This window comes from Arachis hypogaea, chromosome 3, assembly GCF_003086295.3.
Source record: "Arachis hypogaea cultivar Tifrunner chromosome 3, arahy.Tifrunner.gnm2.J5K5, whole genome shotgun sequence".
Classification (NCBI taxonomy): domain Eukaryota; kingdom Viridiplantae; phylum Streptophyta; class Magnoliopsida; order Fabales; family Fabaceae; genus Arachis; species Arachis hypogaea.
The window spans coordinates 40,856,475-40,872,971 of NC_092038.1; positions in this window are offsets into that span (position 1 = coordinate 40,856,475).

The following is a 16,497-nucleotide window of genomic DNA, read 5'->3' on the forward strand; positions in this document are numbered from 1 at the left end:
ATGAATGCAACTATATGCAAAATGCTTTTATCTACTTGGTTAAAGGTAAACAAATCTTTTAAGAACAAATATGAACTGGATTTCACTAATTCAAATCACAAAATAAAGTACAAGTAAACTTGCAAAAGAAAATAGCTCATGAAAGTAGGGAACAAAGAATCGAGCATCGAACCCTCACTGAAAGTGTATACACTCTAATAACTCAAGTGTTTAAGGTTTGATTCTCTCAATTCTATACTAATCTTGCTTTCTAAGACTTGCTCTTCATCTAACAATCAACAAAAATTTAATGCACAGATATACATATCAAGAGGTCTTTTAAGGGTTGTAATGGGGATAGGGTCAAGGTAGGATTGTATTTGATCAAGTGGACTAAAATCTGAATTCTTAATTAACCTAAACTTCCCACCTAACTTAAGACAATCCATGTAATTACAATGCAAGATCTAACTACCCATTAACTATGTTTACCACATATTCATGCATCCCAAATTTAAGTACAGTACATATGCATTGCTATCACCAATTACTTTGTGTCATTTTGTCCCCTTTTTATTTTTTATTTTTTTCTTTTTCTTTTTTTCTCTTTTTTTTTACTTTTTCTATTTTTTTTCTTAATCTATTTTTTTCCTTTTTTAATGTATATGATTAAGGTATTGAATGCATAAACATGTTCTTAACATTTTTCACATTTTCACACAAAGTCTAACATACTCAATTCCCAAACCAAACGTTTCCAAACTCACTTTTCCCACACTTAATTCATGAGCACTTTCACTAGTCTAAGCTAATCAAGGATTCAAATTAAGGACATTATTGTTTTACGCTTAGAGTTAGTGATGAGCTAAAGTAAAGAACAAAGGGGTAAAATAGGCTCAACATTGGCTTGCAAAGGATAATGAAAGGGTAAGGCCATATGGGTATATAAACTAAGTGAAACAAGGCCTCAATCATATAAGTATATGCATACATTAAACCATGGAAATATAGAATCAAGCAAGATATAGATCACAATTTTAGAGAGAGCAACACATAAAAAAAATAAAATATTGGTTGATAAAATACAACCAATCAAATAGGCTCAAAATCTCACAGGTTTTGTGTGTTCGAGCTCTAAACCATGTTCCAAAATAATATTCTTCAAAAAAGTTTCTCAAATAATTTTTCAATTTAAATTAGTGAAATATTATAAAATAGAGTCTTGAAAAGAAATTTGTTACTTTAACCAAGTAGTGGTAAAATATGCACAAAATCAAGCAACATGCAATCAAATTAATGCAAATGTAATAACTAACAAGGAAAACAAAACATTGGTGTTGAGAAGAAAATAATTAACCCACAGAAGTCGGTATCGACCTCCCCACACTTAAAGATTGCACCATCCTCGATGCATGCTAAGATGTGCAAGTGGACGTGTTGCTACAACTGACACTTTTCTCCAAGGATTTGTGCAGATGGACTTGTTTGTCTCCCCATTTAGAGCTTTCCCTTTCCCTTCTTTGGTGGCCATCTTGAAAGAATAGGAAAAGAAGAAAAGTAACCCAGAAATAAAGATAAGAAAATAAATAAAGTATGGGTAGGTTAATGCCAAATAATAAGGGTCTCATTTACATGGTAGCTACAACATGTACATGAGAAAGCAATTGAAGCACATGGCATACCAACGGTGCAAATTTTGCAACAATGAGAGGGAGTGTGTGGGTAATGCAAGGTAGTATAAGTGCATATCAATGCAAATGGAATGCAAGTATCATAAAAGAATAGCATTGACTTATGAATAATAATACCCAATCAGAATAAAACAAGTCATGAAGCACCCAAATAATTCAAGAAAAGATGCAACAATTGAATAAGAAAATTTAACACCAGTGGATAAGTAATAAATTTAGAAAAGAAAATAAAAATATGCACAAAATTAAAATGCAATGAATGAAAGTATGCAAATAAATTAAGTAAAATAGAATGGGAGTGAAGAAGGATGACAAGTTAAAGAGATAAAGAAGTAGAAAGTAAGAAAGGATAAGGAAGAAAGAAAGAAAAGATAAGATATCTAGCGCTGATGTAGTAAAACCGTGCGTCGCATGTGACGCGGACGCGTGGGTCACGCGTTCGCGTGATTTCCAAAATCTTCAAGTGACGCGGATGCGTCAGTTACGCGGACGCGTGACTTGATTTGCGCTAATGGCGCAAGAGCAGCCACGCGCTCGCGCAACTCTCTGTCTCAAACGCGTAATTGCCAAAATTTAGGGTGACGCGTGCGCGTGGGTGACGCGCACGCGTGTATGGCTTTTCTTTTAAAATGACGCGAACACATGGGGCATGCGTTTGCGTGGTAGGGCTTGTGCTTCTAGCATGATTCCAGTCCCACTCCATCACAACTTGCTGCCATACACCCATTTACGTCGATTTCGCGGGGTCACGCGTGCGCGTGGGTGACGCGCACGCGTGGATGGCTGGATTCGCAAATGACGCAAACGCGTTAGGAACGCATTTGTGTGGGCATGTTAGTGCCTAAGGCACGCCTCCAGCCACGCTCCCGCGTGACTTTCTGTTCAATTCCCTTTTATCACTAATTCTCCTTTGACGTGGATGCGTCAGCGACGCTGACGCGTCGTGTGCGAATTTTTTTTAATGTGCAGAATGCAATGCTGATATGGATGTTATGAATAATTCCAGGTTCAATAAAATAGAATAAAATAAAATAAAACTTAAAAACAAACTAAACGAAATAAAAATTAAAATTCAAAAAGGAACGATCATACCATGGTGGGTTGTCTCCCACCTAGCACTTTTAGTTAAAGTCCTTAAGTTGGACATTTGGTGAGCTCCCTGCTATGGTGGCTTGTGCTTGAATTCATCCAAAAATCTCCACCAATGTTTGGACTTCCAATAAGCTCTATCATTCTCAAGTAAATTTGCCAAGCCTTGAGGGAGTTCTTCGCAAGCTTTGAGCTCCCAAAGTCGATCCTCATGTATGCCCGGATCTCAAATCTTGTATCTACACCCGTCTTGAAGTGGATCATCATTGTCCCAACCGGGTGGCAAGCAGTCTGAATTTTCTACGGAGTACCAAACTCTTCTTTTAGATCTAACCAAATTATCACCAGTTGAGCCCTTACATCTAGCTCTTGAAATATCAACCTCGATGAGCCTTGATTTGTAACTCCAACCACCAAACAGTCTCCTCTTATGCTTTATGCCACAAAAGCTTCCTGGGTTGGCCGTCCGTTTCAAGAATACCGTACTCAAGTGGGATAGGAAGATGAACAGAGATAATTTTTATCCACTCAAGTGAAGGAGTAGACAGCAACCTAGGTGAAGAGGTCTCTAATGACCTTGACAAGGCATTTCTAACTCCTAACCAACCTTCCTGAAGAACTTCCAGTCCCACATTATTCTCGGATTCAATCGAAGAAGGATCTTCATATTCAGTGGGTTCATCACTAGGAGGACTTGATTCATGATCCTCATTACCAAGGGAACTTGCTTCTTGATCTATCCCATCCAACTCTTCATAGGGAACATGCCATGGAGGGTGTGCACTAGCCTCCTTAACATCAATCTCAATCTTCTTGGAGGAATACTCTACAATTCTGGATTCCCATGGAGGTTCAACGTCTCCTAAGTCTTCAACCACTTCTTCCTCTTCAACTATTATGGCTTCCTCCACTTGTTCCAATACAAAGCCATGTTCCTCATTATCCACCGGAATTTCTAGTATCTCCTTCATGCTACGCTCTTCTATTGATTCTCCACATGTAGCCATGGGAGTATTTTGAGTGCTCAGATGTTGGAAAGCTAACTGATTTAGTACCTCGGTTAAGGCAGTCGTAAATTCTATTACTCTCCGTTTCATCTCTCTTTGCCCTTGAAGAAGAACACGAAGAGTGTCATGCATTGAAGGTTGAGGTGGATATGAGGGCTCATTACTTGGGAGGAAAGGTTCATGATAAGAGAGTGGTTCATCACTCTCCATATTTTTCACTTGTTGCACAGCACACTTCAATTCCTTATTCTCAAGTTAAGATTCTTTAGCCATGAAAGCTTCGGGTGCTATTCGGTTTACCGCTCGGTCCAATTGACGCAGGGTTGCTTGAAATTGATCCATTGTTTCCTTGAGACGACTCCTTGACTCTTGTTCTGCTCGAATATCATAAGTAGGATCATAAGGCTCTTGGATTGATAGATATGGATGTGGTGTATATGGAGGTGGTGGTCCTTGGGAGTAACTGGGTTGGAATTGGGGTGGATCTATGTATGGCTTATATGGCTCATAGGGTGGTTAATACGATAGATAAGGGTTAGAATCATGTGATGGTGTTTGGTAGTAGAGGGCTTGTGAGTTTGGTGGTTCAAAGGTATATTAGAGAGGCAGTTCATAAGCATATGATAGGCCTTGTTGGTAACTACAAGGGGGTCCACCATATTCATCATCTTGGTATCCTCCGTGGAATGGTTCTTGACCATAGTAATTTGGTGGAGGTTGATTGTCACGAAGAGTTCCACCATAACTATTGTCTTGGCATGCATTGTAGAATGGTCATTGTCCATGGTATCTTGGAAGGTGTTGTTGCCGAAAAGGTTGATCAGATCCTCGTGGCTCCGTCCATCTCTGATTGTTTTGACCTTGATGCATGTTCCTGTTATAACTTCCATTCCTTTCAACAACATTAGAACCAAACTCAAAGCAACGGGGGTGAGAACTCATTGTAGCTAATAAGAATTAAAAACAAAAATAAAAACAAAAAAAATAAATAGCAAAAGAAAATATTTACAATAACCAATAATAAGGCACACGTTTGCAATTTCCCAACAACGGCGCCGTTTTGACGATCAGATTTCTGCCAGTAAAGAAATTCACAAATATAATCGCGTTGTAAGTATCGTTTCTAAACCAACAGAGAATCCTTTCTTACAAAAGTTTGGTTGTCACAAGTAACAAACCCAGTAAAATTAATAACCGAAGTATTTAAACCTCGGGTCGTCTTCTCAAGGAATTGCAGGGAGGTGTGTTTTATTATTGGTTATGGAAAACAGTATTTTTGGGTTTTTGAAAGGTTTGAACAAGAGAAATAAATTACAGGAATTAATAAATCAATAGCTAAGGAAACTCTTGGCAAGGTATGAAAATTAGAAGTCCTATCCTAGTTATCATTATCAATTGTGATGAGAATTGCTCGTTGCTCCCACTTAGTCAACCTCTAACTATGAAGATAAGTTAAGTGGATAAATCAATATGAATCCTCAAGTCCTAGTCAATTCCCAAAAAAAGACTAGAGTTAGTGGAATTCAAGTTAAGTAGCAACTTCTAATTATCAATCAACAAAAGAGTTTGATAACTCAAGAGTCTCTAATTACTCAACCAAAGCCAAGAATATAGAAAGCTAAATAAAAATAATATATCTGAAATACCTCAAATTACATTAATAAAAGAAATCAAATCTAATATGGAAAAGTTCATAAATTAAATTGGGAAAATAAATAAAAGGAACATTGAACCTGGAAATTGAGAAGTAGAAATTCTAATCCTAAAAGAAATCATAAATCCTAAAACCTAAGAGAGAGGAAAAACTACATCTAAACCTAAAATTTTGTATATGAGAAGTTGTATCTTTGTTGTATGCATTCCCCTACTTTATAGCCTCTAATCTGTGTTTTCTGGGCTGAAACTCGGCCAAAAACAGCCCAGAAATCGCCCCTAGTGATTTCTGGTTCGTACAGGTCACTGCAAAGTCACGCGGATGCGTCGTCCACGCGTTAGCGTGGATTGGATTTTTGCGAGGTCACGCGTCCGCGTAATCTACACGTTCGTGTCACGTGCCTTCAGGGCAGCTATGACAAATTATATATCGTTGCAAAGCCCCGGACGTTGGCTTTCCAACGCAACTAGAACCGCATTATTTGGACCTTTGTAGCTCAAGTTATGATCGATTTAGTACCAGAAGGTCAGGCTGGACAACTTTAGCAGTTTCTTCAGTTTCTTGTATTCCTTCCACTTTTGCATGCTTTCTTTCCATCCTCTAAGGCATTCCTGCCCTGTAATCTTTGAAATCACTTAACGCATATATCACGGCATCTAATGGTAATAAGAGAGGATTAATATTAGCAAATATAAGGCCAAAGAAGCATATTTTCAATCATAGCACAAAATCAGGAAGGAGAATGTAAAGCCATGCATTTTGTATGGACAAGTGTATGAAAGATTGATAAAATCTACTCAATTAAGGATAAGATAAACTGTAAAAGGGCGGTTTATCAGTTGCCACACCTTATCACCCCCAAACAAGTGGGCAGACAGAGATATCCAACAGAGAGCTAAAAAGGATATTGGAAAAGACTGTGGGAGCATCAAGAAAGGACTGGTCGAAAAAGCTGGACGACGCTCTATGGGCGTATAGGACAGCCTTCAATACACTAATTGGGATGTCCCCATATCAATTGGTGTATGGTAAGGCTTTTCACCTGCCACTAGAGCTTGAACACAAGGCTTTCTAGGCTCTCAAGTTATTGAATTTCGATAGCAAAGCTGCTGGTGAAAGGAGGCTCTTGCAACTGCAAAAATTGGAAGAATTCAGATCCCAAGCCTATGAAAATGCCAAAATGTTAAGGAAAAGGCAAAGGAAAAACATGACCTCAAGATTGCACCAAGAAGCTTTGACTCCCGACTGAAACTTTTCCCTGGCAAATTAAGATCAAGGTGGTCAAGCCCTTTTCTTATCACCAAGGTCTCTCCTAATGGACATATAGAAATCATGGAAGAAAAGTCACAGGAGACCTTCATTGTAAATGGGCAAAGGCTCAAGCATTACTTGGGTGATACAAGGGAAAGGCCTAAGACAAAATACAGACTCGACTGAAAGAGAGGAACATCAAGCTAGTGACGATAAAAGAGCGCTTGTTGGGAGGCAACCCAACCAAAGGTAGTTATCTTTCCCTAGTTTAATTCAATAAGAAAGCTGAATAGATTCTCTGCATTGCAAGGAGCTAAGTTTGGTGTTACACACCAAAGAAAGTTAAGGGTGACTGTGTAATTCTAAGTTTGGTGTTCCACCATGGATTTTATTAAGAACACTTTGCACCCTCAGCATGGCTAGTTATCAGTTCCAAACAATCAGAGAAATTACTCAAAAGTTGTTTATTTTCTAATCTCTAGTCTGTTATCTAGTTAATAGTAGTTTTCTGGTTCATAGTTACTTTTCTAAATAAATGTACTTGATGTTGTCTGCATAAATTTAATTTACTACATAAGGCAAGAAATCAAGTTTGGTGTTCACACACCAATCTAAGTTTAAAAGCCTACAAATATACATGCATGCTAACAATCTCTCAAGTGCTTGGGGAACAAGCAACTTTCAGTAGCTTTTGCAGGAATTCAATCAACTCCTGGAGGAATTATGCATTATCATCAAAGGACACTAAGGCCACAGATGGTGATAGCAGAGAGGAATCAACTAGGAGGCACCACCAAGAGGTTATATTGTTACTTAATTCCACCTGTTTTGGAATGTTTAAATTGGAAATCTGAATGTTCCCATATTAATAGTCAATTTTAGCTTTAGTCATTTTGCATCCTGTTATGTTTAATTTTGCAATAAGTATGCTAGCCTAAGTGTGTGTGCTTTCACTTTCACTTGATTAGATGCTTGTCTTGTCCCCTGAGTATTTTTAATTTCAATAAAAGAAATATTTGAACATGAAGTGGAGTAGTTCCTTTTTAGCAAGGTTTGACATAATAGCAAATGGTGGTATGTGTGTTTGATTGTGTGGTAGCTCACTCATAATGAATAAAAGGATAGATTGTTCTCTTTCTAAGTAAAATTAGCTTACTGTCTATGAATCTTAGCAAATAAAATTTCTTGGTTGAAAGAAAAACAAATAGAAAGAAAGAAAAGAAAAGCCAAAAGTGGCAGCAAAAACAAAAGAAAGAAAGGAATAAGGCTAGACACCAATAGCTTGGACCTTAGGACATATGCCTGTGGTGTCTATGTACTAGGATCTACTTAGATGACTAGGTTCTATGGAGTGCTTTAACACTTGGTAACTTGGGTTAACTAATCTAGGATTATCAACCGAAAGTCCATTATCAAGAGTAACCTAGTTACAAGACATTTAGTAACCCAAAGAGGTGCTGGGCATCAATGTTCTAAGAAGAATTGTGAGCCAAGTGTCTGTAGTGAATAATGTGTTAAGTACAAATAAGCTAAGAAACTGCTACAACACATGACACTAAGCTAAGTTTACAGGAAAAGAAAATGAAGAAAAGCAACTACCAAGAATAAGTAAATAATAAGAGGTCATAGCAGTATGTTAATTGATGCTTGAAGGAGGCATTCTATACTTAATGATCAATAAGAAGTTAGCTACTGCATTGTCTGCATAAAATCCCATGAGCTTCTAATAATGCTTGCCGATATGAATACTCCCTTCTGTTTCATTCTTTCTTCTTAATAAATTAAGTACTTTCTTAGGGACAAGCAAGATTTAAGTTTGGTGTTGTGATGCCAGGGCATCTTAGGCTAGTTTTACAAGCCTTTTTCTTTGTTTTTGGTAGGTTTTATGCACTTTCTTGAGTTATAAGTAAGCCATTTAGATAGAAATTCATGCATGCCTAGAATCCTTCAACCATGAGTAATTTAATGCAATTTTATGATGGTTTATGCTATGATTGCTTGCATGCTAAGAATGATAAGAACTCTTATAATTTTAGCAAAGCTTTGCGTACGCGTGGGTTAGCTGACGTTGGCCCTCCAACGTTGAATCAAACGCCAATGACAGCAAGCTTTCTGGTTTTTCCCGAATTGATTGAAATGGCATTTGAGTCAACGTCGGACCTCAAACGTTGACTAAAACATGAAGCATCAGGATTCCAAATTTCACACAGATCTCTTCTCAACACCAGGGGTAACCAATTGGAGCCATCTTCAACCCAATTCCATCAAGGTCAAAAGCCCAATTCAAGGCTTGAAGATCAATAGAAGAAATTGTATAAATAGTTTAGAATTTAAGTTAGAATGGGGACTTTTACCATTTTTTTCCATCTTTGTAGCTTTTCTTACTTACTGCACTTTTGAAATCAGAATGTTTCTTTCAATTGTAATTTCCATTTTGAGAGCTATGAACAACTAAACCTCTATCATTGGGTTAGGGAGCTCTATTTTAATTCAATGGATCAATAGTAGTTTTCATCTTCTTTTTCTTTCTTTTCTCTTGATTTTTGTTAGAAAGCTTTCGGTCTTAATTCTATTGGATAGTTGTCTTGAGAGAGAAGCTATCCATAATTGAAATTCTTCAGAGCCTTGAGAGACGAATGAAGAATTCATGCTAGAATTGCTTTCTCACATTGAATTAAATTGGGGTTTGGATGGATATAGTGACATGTAATCCTACCAATACTTTGATCTATGAATTTGTGTGAAATAGTCAGTGACCGAACTTCAACTCTTTCCACGAACAATTAAATCAAGACATTGGGTAATTGTTCATGCTTAGAGAGATTGGTGAGCCAAGACATTGGGATCCAATCGTCTAAGATTGCCAAGCAATGTCAATGAATTCATTGATTGAGGAAGAGATGAAGATGATTTGATCCGGAGGATTCAATATCTCCTAAAACCCAATGATTCCCCCATCTCTGATCTTACCCATTCTATTTACTTTCTGCAATCTTTAATTTCATGCTTTATTCCCCATTTCCCATTTAATTTCCAACAATTTAAGATTCTGTCATTTAATTTCTTGCAATTTAAGTTTCCCTCCATTTTACATTCTGCAATTCCAATTTCAATCTTGATTTCGCTCAACTAGCATAGTTTTCCAATTATAATTGCTCGATCTACCAATCCCTGTGGGATTCGACCTCACTCTTTTGTGAGTTTTTACTTGACGACAATCCGGTGCACTTGCCGGAAGGAATTTGTCAAGAGGCAAATTTTCGCGTACCAAAGTGTCTCGGATCCCTCGACACCTATAGCTGAGGTGGTGAACACCCGACCATACTGATGTGCTCTCCTTGCACCTTGCTTCTACTTCTCCGGACAGTTTGCGGCTTTATGTCCTGCCTTACCACAAGAATAGAACAAGCCCCATCCGGCCTTGCATGGGGCTCCTGGATGGTGACTTCCGCACCTAGCACAAGCTTGCTCGTTCTGAGACTAATTCCCAAATTTCCTTCCCTGGGAGTTATTGTTATTGGACCTCTTGAAATTGTTCTAACCCTGAGTCTGGTGTGATCCAGAACTTCCACGCATGAAAGACGGACCTCTAGGAGCAAAGCTTTTTCCTCGGTTCTGTAGGAATGGTCCCCTATGACTCCATCTCTCTACAGCTGCCTTCTTCACACACTCTTCAGTAACCCTACTCTTGTTCACTAACTCTGAGAAAGTTCTGATCTCCATTGGTCCCACTGAACTGAAGATATCGCTCCGGAGTCCTCCTTCATACTTAATACACTTTCATTCCTCAAAGTCTCCCGGAGCTCCCTGACACATACAGGAGAACCTGAACAGCTCCTCAAACTTGTCAGTATACTCAGATACGGACATAGCACCCTACTTCAGCTGCAGTAACTCGAGTTCCTTGGTCATCCTGGCAGAATTTGGAAAGTACTTTTTATAGAACTCCTCTTGGAAGGAATCCCAGGTGATAGGGTCATCACGCTGTTGTAGGAGACGTCGGACTCCTTGCCACCAATGCGATGCTTCCCCAATGAGCAAATAGTTAGCAAATTTAACACACTACCCTTCAGGTACCATCTGTGCTTGCAGTGCTCGCTCCATAGCCTAAAACCAGGTATCAGCTTCAGTCGGGCTAGTGGTTCCCTTAAACTTAGTTGGATTAACCTTCAAGAAGGTTGCCAGTGTCATCGGTCCCTGAGCTCCACTTCCGTCATTGGCATGGTTGTTCATCTGTTGCCCAAGAGCCTCCGCAGTGACCTGCATAGCAGCAACCATGTTCTCCAATGCTGTCATAAAGTTTACTGGGCTATTTGGGTTGGTTCCCGGTCCCTGAGTACTAGTACGACCTTTCCCACGACCTCGACCGCATCCACGATGCGCCATCTGGTTCCTATACACACCAGTCTCAATATCAGGAGTTTAGTGCTTTAAAGTCCCAAATGCATGCTCATGAACGTTTATGCCAGTTATATCAATTAGATATCCTAATAGCACATAACACACATAAAGAGAATGCACAGAAGCATAGTCAGTCTGTCCCTCAAAATCTATAGGAACGAACTGCTCTGATACCATAATGTAACATCCTACCATACAGAGTCTTATGCTTAAGTCATAAAACAAAGATGGCAAGGCATTATGACCTCAAAATTAAAATTTAGTATACATAGTAGTGGAAACAACGTTTATAATTAGGAGCCTTTGAAGAAAAAGGGGTAAAATAAAATTGTAAATTAAAAAGCGCAACACTCCAATCAATAACGTAACATAATGGATAAAGGATAAGCTAACACAAGAATATAAACAGATGAGTGCCAAAAATATGAATATCAAAACTCTAGATCCGGTTGCGAAGATAACTGGTCCGATCATAGAAGTATATACATATATAGAAAGTAAGGAACCCAAAGGAAACCCAATAGGCGAATTACAAAACCTGTTCTCCAAAATCACCTCTAAGAGGAGTCAACACAATATGTATTATTTAGTGGAGATAATAAGTATCTAAGCAAAAATATAAAACCAAAATAAAGTCCCAAGAACCAAGGATCTTTGCTAATCCGGAAGTCTCCAGCATACCTCAGCGAGGAGCCTCACGTCTTGCAACTGAAAATCACAAAATCTGCATGGGTGAGAACCGGAGGTTCTCAATATGGTAACAATGCCCACATATCTAACATGTAATGTCCTGGAAAAACCGAAGGCAATCCTAGAACTTCCAACAGATAAATCAAAGCTTATAAACAGACTAAACCATAAATGGCAACTAACTAAAGATCTTTAGTCTAGCTAATACTTCCCTTTCCAAATCCTTCAGACCTCCCAACCACCAGTAGTAATATAATATGGCAAACACAATTATATCAGACAAGGAGATATACAAATAGGGAACAGATACGACATTTAGACAATTAGCAAGTAATATGCAGTCAATTAGGCAATTCTAAACAATTCACATAATATGCATATGATGTATGCCTGTCCTAGTGGCTGATGAGTCTCATCTGTCGGTTATAAAGCCAACCCGACAAGTCCTGGTAGCTAACCATTGGATTGTCCCTCTGTCGTGCATCCCCAACTCGAGTTATTCACAACATAATTCATAATTCATATCCAACACCCTCATTTGTGTATATTCACGAGGGCGAGCTCATTCGGAACTTTCACAGTGTCCAGCCACACTTACGACATAGGGTCAGCAGAGTATCGAGTCTCCACTTGGAGCACGTGGTGGCTAGACACTGCTTTCACCCAGGAAAACTCGTATCTCAAATAGTGAAAGTGCAACATTCACATCTCATTCAATAAGCATATATGCAATCATACTCAACCATAATTCAACAATGGCTCAGTCATAATTTGGCAATAACTCAGCCATCCGTCTCATAATTCAATCCATAGCCAGCCAATTTATTAGCAATTACAGCACTTCGGCTTATGGCATATAATGCACTTCCACCACCATCCTCCGTATCTCATACAATCATCTTTGATCATTAATTCTCCCCTTTCTTCATTCACAAGTTACCACATTTCCTAGCTCATTCTCATTGCTAGGCATATCATAATGAATTAAAACATAAGGGGTGAGATCGGAGGCTTAGAAGTATGAAATTTGGCTTTGAAAACTCAAAAATGAACAGGGTCACGCGTGCGTGTCGCCCACGCGCATGCGTGGAAAGTCACAAGTCATAATGATGCGTATGCATCTACCAGGCGCGCGCGTGGATGGGAGAAAAGCCAAGTGATGCCTGCACGTCAGCCACGCGTACACGTGGGTGCGTTTTGTGCCCTACACACAAAGCCAGCGCAATTCCCGCACAACTCTCGGGAATTCGGCTCGGGCAATTGAATCAGCACATCGACGCATACACGTCCGCTAGGCAGACGCGTGGGTAGTGAACATTTGAAAATGGCGCGTGCATGTCGGCTACACTTATGCGTGGGAGTACGTTCTGCCAAAAATTTTACTAAGTTAAAAACTGCAGAATTCACAGTTTCAAACCCAATCTTCCGACGAGCATAACTTCTCCGTTTCAAATCATTTTTTACCCGTTCTTCAAACGGCATACACATCCCGGATCAATTTCATTTCTAAACAAATTTGGCAAAAATCAGGGATCTGGAGTCCAAGTTATGCTCTGTCAGAGTATGCCCAAAAACCACATTTTCATACAAAACCACAAAGTGCCATTTTCAAAACAAACCAATTCCAACCCTTTTTAAAATCAACCGAAACATACCAAATATTAACATCAAGCCTCCTCAACTCATACATTAACATTTTTATCAAATTCACAAACCACCATCCCACCATTTTAACCCATCTCAATCAAATAACTCAATTTCAAACACATTATCATGTCATATATTCTTCCTCATCCCAATTTTCAACAACACCATTTCCAATCAACCATCATTACATACAATCAATATCATCCTCACCATTAACATGGTTTGACTCACAATTCAACCTCAACCAATCATCAACATATATCAAAATATGCATATCTCTCATGCATCATACCATCAAAACATCAATATTCATAATCACATATATGACCACACAATATACCTCAACCATTCAACAACATCAACAATTTAATTCCTATCTTAGGGCCTCTAGCCTAAGTTTTCACACCATATTACATTTTAGATACAGGAAACTGAGACCATACCTTAGCCGATTTCCCTGCTCAACCCGGAGCACTTCCAAATCACTTTTCCACAAGCTCTCAAGACTTCAACACCTCCAAGAACAGATTTTTAACACCCCAAAGCCCTTTTCCAAGCTTTCCAAAACCTCAATCAAGCTTCAATATTCACATACACACTACCTAAGCCACAATTATCACATCCAGGCACAACAACTCAATACCCAAACATCATAAACCAACAAATTCCACTAGAATTGAGAATCTTACCACACCTAAGGATCAAGGAGACAAGATTAAGCCTCTCTTTCAAGTTAGTTGGATCCTATAACATCGAAGAGCCCAAAATCTCAACACTTTTTCTCCATAAAATTCGAATTTAAGGCTGAGAAAACTGGACTAAAATCATGGCTTACCTCAAGAACCAAATAGTGAGTTTTGTAGAGCTCGTCGTGGTGAACGCGTGGCCGCAAACGGTGCGGCAATCGGAGTTTCGGATCAAAAGTTATGGTCTTTGAAAATCAAACAAGGGAGAACTTTGGAAGAGTGTTCTTCCCCTTTCCATTTTCCTTTTTTCAGCGTGAGTGTGGTTTAGAGAGGAGAGAGGGTGCTGTTTTTAGGGTTTTATGTTTAGTTTAGTTGGACCAAAGGCCCAATATGGGTCCGGTTGGTCCGGTTTGACCCGTTTGATCCAATCTTGGACTGATTTCTATAAAATTGGTATCGAAAAATTCTAGTTTCAATCTCCTCTATCATATTAAGGCATAAAAATCACATTTTTGCCTTTCTATAATAAATTCTAATTTATGGTTTAGTTAGTCATTAATTAACCGGGTTTTACATCTTCGACATGAACATGATTGCATTTTCTCCACAAAAGCACTTTGGTGAGACGCCATCTTTGCCATCCTTCCCGTTAGGAACCGAGCTCGCAGCGCATTGGTCTTGTCTTCCTCCACCTCTACTTCTCGAGCTTGATGATACTCCATCGGATGCCATGAGATGAAGTATTTCCTTTTTTCGTTCACCCACTTCATCCACTTCACCGTTTCTGTGCATTCGAAGGATTAGGGTTCAAGAATTTGAAAGATCGGGGGTGGTGGTGAAATGGCATCGTTTTGGTGCATGGGGACTAATATGTCCTGTTTTCAAGAGTTACAGGTCACGTGTGATCCCGTAACGGCCAAGTCAGTATCACGGGAGCTACGTCAGACTTTTTCGTCGGATCCAACGGAGTGACTTCAACGGAGGGGCACATTTGTCCACATTTTGGAGGGGTCAGAGACATGAATGTATTTTCGATTCTCTGAGGACAAAAATATCCGCGGAAAAAAGGATCAGGGACCTATTTATCCTTTTCTCTGTCTTTAATTATTTTATTTTATTACTTGTTTTAGTTTTATTTGTTAATCATAAAAACTTTGATTTTGAATTGTAACCATCTTTTTTAAATTTCAAATTTGAGGTGAAGTTTCAGTTTGGAAATATTACTACAACAACAAAGAACTTTCAATTTATTTCCCTAGTTGATTTTTATCTCACTTCTGCCTTCACTTCCTCCGAAGTCTGAATAGTCACCACAATCTTGCAATGCATCACTAACAACGATAATACCAAGAACAACAACAATCATTCACAAAATAAATTTCAAAATCGATTCAACAATAAAACATAAATAAAAGTGGGTAGCGAAATAGTCGACGATAGTGAGCAAAATGATAGAAAGACAAACGTTGTTATGACAAGTGATAGAGGAAATCGAAGTGGTTGCAAGTTGCAACATCTGCAAAAATGTATCTCCGTTATTTAGTTATTTTAATTTTGTCAAATTAATACTAACTTTTAGAACTTCTTTAGCACATTAATATTTCAAATGAATTGTTTAAAGTTTACGCTTTCTTTATCATTCATGTCCACCATTAAATCATTAGTTGAATCTATTGGTAACTCTAAATGTGTAGATCACATGAAAATGGAAATTACGAAAACAAAATATCACCCTTTAGTATAAAAATTAGAGCTTCTTTAGTTTGAATTTTTATTTTTAGCTTTTAATTACATTTTATTTTTCTTCTGCAAAATCTTAAAAATAGAAAACGAAAACCAAACAATCCCTTATGCCTCACAAATTTTGAAACACGAATTTAACATCATTACATCATACAAATACCAAATTTAAGTAGAACAAACAAACCACGAACCAGGCAATTCAAACAACATTAGTAGAATATGTTCTGAGAAATAAGCCATAGTTTAAATAGCAACAGTTTAAATAGCAACATAATAGTAGGAAAAACAGAAAGTGATAAAACAATGAAAACATGATAAGCGTATTCTTTATCTAAAATGGCTTTCAAGCAGAAAGTAATGTTTAGTGTGTTTTATATTTATTATGGTCTATTAATATATTTTTTTATAATAGCTTTTGATTTACATTTAATGAAATCTAACAGTTAACAATAAGACACAATCAATAAACACAAAGTTATTGTGCTTATTTTAGACATAACCCAGAGCACTCTTTAAAGATGCAAGGATTTAATTTTCTTTTAGAACTTTTTTTGCACTGAATTTTATTGAAAACTTAAAAAATCTAAACTTTCCAATAATGATTTAATTATGTAATTCTTAAAAAGTTAACTAATCTATCAGTTCTTATTTATTGTACC